Raw genomic sequence first — 4,326 nt, 5'->3', positions numbered from 1 at the left:
GAGGAGTGGGGAGATGGAGAGGAATTAGGAGATGTGGCGAGGGGGAGAGAGGAGAAAGCGGGAATGGAGGAGGAGATAGGGGGAAGTGGGAATGAGGAGCTGGGGGAGTGGGCGGAGGAGGGGAAGATAAAACGGGATGGCAGGAGAATGGGGGTCAGAGGAAGGGCTGGGGAACCAAGGGAAGTGTCTTGCAATAGGGCAGCAGAGGGATGTGGGCAGGAGGTGAGGCTCAAGGTCCTGTCCAGCCACAGGCTGGGCAGAGTCAGGCCTAGAGAGGATATTTGCACCGTGTGGCACTGTCAGCACTAGGCAGCTGGCTGAGGTCAGCCGTGACTGACCGCTGCTACCATCCGAAGGCTGCGGGGTGTCCCGTGTGATACGAGCTGGTGGGCTCCCGGATGCGGGGTGTCCCGTGTGATACGAGCTGGTGGGCTCAGAACAGTGTAGGGGACAAGCATCCACGTTGCTGAAACCAGCCATAACAACAGCAGCAGCGAGGCCCAGGGCTGAGTGGGCCCTGGAGAGAGAACTTCTCACCAGCCTCCCAATCAGGATTGAGGCACATGGCTGGGGCCATGTAAGGAAGCTTTCACTTCCGGCCTCTGTGCTGGACCTGTTGTCTGGCTCTGAACGTGACTCCCTTTGCAAACCTTAAATTCACAAAAGAAAGAGAGGGTTGCTCTTGTGTGGCATCATTTATCATTCCCCGGTGTAGCTGCAGGCTGGATTGCTGAAACACGGATGTCCCTGGGCCCTTTTAGAGCAGGCTGCATTTGCCCCCAAAGCCTGCGGGACATAGCAAGCTGCCTATGTGAGAGCTGAAGGCCTAGTTAAGCATTAGCAGTGATTGATATTCACCACCTAGGAAAGGCTATTGCCATTACAAATTGAATTCTGGCAGTAATCACAAGGCTATCAATTCAGTCCCTCTCCCAACTCATTTTAGCCCATCCATTACTTTGTAGAAGACACCAAGGCTGGCCTGACCTGATTAGATTGCAAATTCACCTCAATGGCTAGGATGTAGGCTTAAAAGCTACCACTCCACATTTTGTTAGTGGTGAAGGGAACTGTGTGCAGGACAGAGACAGTAGATACCAGCAAAGAAATGCTATAGGATAGGGAGACTTTTACAATGGAATACTTCAGAGGGAGGGAAAACTAGAATTGTAACTACTAGCATAGAGAGGCGTTCAGAGCCCTGATGCATGTTCACAGAGGGAAAGGCATGTTCAGGTCTGCCTGGCCTGTTTGGAAGTGGAAAGAAAAGGCTTCTTTCTAGATTTGCACAACAGGGTTTCACCATGGCTTATAAGTAATAATAATCATACCTAGCTCTTTTATATAGCGCTTTTCACCAGTAGGTCTCAAAGCAATTCACAATCTTTAGTGTATTTATCCTCACAACAGCCCTGGGAGGTAGGGAAGTGCTATTGTCCCCATTGTACAGACGGGGAACTGAGGCACAGAGAGACCTAGGTAACTTGCCCAGGCAGCACGGATAAGATTTTGGATTTGTCAAATGTCAGTGTGTCTAGTATTTAAAGCAGGGGACTGTGAGTTAGGACTCTTGGAGTCTATCCCAGTCTCTGCTATTGATTAGCTGTGTGACTTTGGGCAAGTCACTTAACTTCCCTGTGCCTCAGTTTGCCTATCCTTAAAATGGGGCTAATGATTCTCTTGCTCACAAAACTGCTTTGGGAATAATTAAATCCTTCTATAGCTCTCCCAGACCTATTAAGTGAAAAGTCTAATTATTAGATTCAACACCTGTCATTTAAAAATGACATCAACATACATTATTACAGCAGGAAACACCATGGTTTATCAGCAAATATACAAATGAACAAATAAAGCAAAATATGCATGTATGCCCTATGCTGATTCAGCTGATGTGCATATTGATTTACCAAGAATCAGAGGCTTATTAACATCATTTTGTTTGATATGATAAATCCATGAGAAGTGGTTGAGGCTCTGATGGCACAAATATCTCGTAAGTACTCTCTTCTTGTGCAGTAACTTGATATTGTACTTGCCTTAGAAATACCATGTGGTTGCCAGAATATTTACGGACTTTGTGAGTCATGCAATTGTAAGACTAATGTAGGAGATTTCTATCTTCTAAAGCTAGAGGACAGGTTAAAAGATCATTAGTTTTGACCTAAACAAAGAATGAGCCAAGCAGGATTTTTAGGATATGGACCCATCTTTTTGTTCTGTGTTTGTACAGCACCTAGCACCGGGGGGTCCTGGTCCATGACTGGAGCTCCTAGGTGCTAGCACAATAAATAATAATAAATCAATTAATTAAATACATAACAGCAAACAGCTTATATACCACATTTTACCAGCTGAACCCGACACATTTACCTGTGTCATTAAAGGGTTAAATAATATCTGTACCAGTTAACTTACAGTGGTCCTAAGCTACAATTAGTTATTGAATAGGAGTTATATTAATGGAATACCAGTTAAAATATAATAGAAACATAATATTTTAGTACTATATAACATAAAATTATATATGAGATGGGGCCATTTATTTTTACGTATCATTCCCTGTATAAAATATAATGCAGTGAGACTCAAATGTAAACCAGAAAAGACGCCTTTAAGGCAAGATTTAAAAGGCCCAATTCAGACCAGTGTTCTCCTGATGGAGTTACATCCGGTCTGAATTTGGCCCAGTGAGTGTAAATTATATAGATTGTTCACAGGGGATTATAATAAAGACACAACTGAGTAAAGAGGACACAACACCGTAGACTTTAGTGCCAGTGATGAATTTGGCCCATTGAGTGAAATCCTGACCCCATTTAAGTCAATGGCAAAACTACTGACTTAAATGGAACCAGAATTTCTGCCATTATGTGCAGTAGCTGGAAGAATAAACTAAATGTCAGGCGTACTTTCTCGTCTAAGTAGCAGTATGTTTTGCGTGTACCTGAAGCCCCTTTGTTCCCACCATCTGTGCCTTACTGCCTGTGTATTGCAGGGACATAGTCTGTGCCCTCTTTTACTCCTTTATGCCAGCTAACCAGGGAATAACCCTAAATGGGACATGATCTGAAGTTTGTTAATAGATTCATCTTCACCGGCTGAAAGTTCCATCCTGGAGTTCACAAGGGTGAATGGGTCGAATGTCCATGCTCTATGCAGGACCACTCCAGAAGACAGACAGGAAAGGAGAGCAGATAACAGCCCTCATTTTATCCTCTACTTTCTCTAGCAAGGTTAGGCTAAATTCAGTGTTTGCCCCTACTCAGCTTAAGGCCTACAACTGTCAGGGAAGAAGGGTAAAGGACCGTGTATATCAGAAACTGTACTTAAAATAATGTGGCACATAATCATTCAGTCCCCACATAGCCGAGTTCAAGCAGGAGAATCACTAGGGGATTTGCTCACATTGCACTGCAAAGTGTTGTCTGAATTTTAATATGTTGTTTGTATCACCAAATTCTGCTCTCAGTTACACCGATGCTGCCCCATTGACCTGGAGCCACACGGCATAAGACAGGGCAGTCTGGTGCATAGCACGCATCTTATTTTAACAATGAAACCCAGTCTGACTCCTTTGCTGTGGCTATTTTCACACCAGAATGGGACTGGTTTCCCCCAGCTTTTGAGTAAAAGCTTTTGGATCAAGAGCCATTCAATAGAGACAATTGCAAAATACTACACTGAGGAAGGAAAAATCAAGTGCATAACTACAATATGGGGAATAACTGGCTAGGCAGTAAGCAAATAGGATATGTGGGTTATAGTGGATCACAAATTGAATACAAGCCACCAATGTGATGCAGCTGAAAAAAAGACTAATATTCTGGGGTGTATTAACAGAAATGTTGAATGTCAGAGAGGGAAGGTAATTGTCCTGCTCTACTCAGCACTGGTGAGGTCTCAGTAAGAGTACTGTGTCCAGTTTTGGGCACTATACTTTAAGAAAGATGTGGACAAACTGGAGAGTCCAGAGGAGACCAACAAAAATGATAAAAGTTTTAGAAACCAGCCTATGAGAAAATGTTAAAAGAACTATGTTTAGTCTTGAGAAAAGAATACTGATTGGGGACCTGATAACAGTCTTCAAATATGATAAGGGCTGTTATAAAGAGGATGATGATCTATTGTTTTCCATGCCCACTGAAGGTAGAACAAGAAGCAATCAGCTTAATTTGCAGCAAGAGAGATTTAAGTTTGATATTAGAAAAAACTTTCTAACTATAAGGACACTTAAACTCTGGAATAGGCTTCCAAGGGAGGTTGTGGAATCCCCATCATTGGAGGTTTCTAAAAACAGGTTCGACAAACACTTGTCAAGGATGG

This window comes from Chelonia mydas, chromosome 13 (assembly GCF_015237465.2).
Source record: "Chelonia mydas isolate rCheMyd1 chromosome 13, rCheMyd1.pri.v2, whole genome shotgun sequence".
In the NCBI taxonomy this organism is placed as follows: domain Eukaryota; kingdom Metazoa; phylum Chordata; order Testudines; family Cheloniidae; genus Chelonia; species Chelonia mydas.
This window is presented reverse-complemented; position numbering follows the sequence as displayed.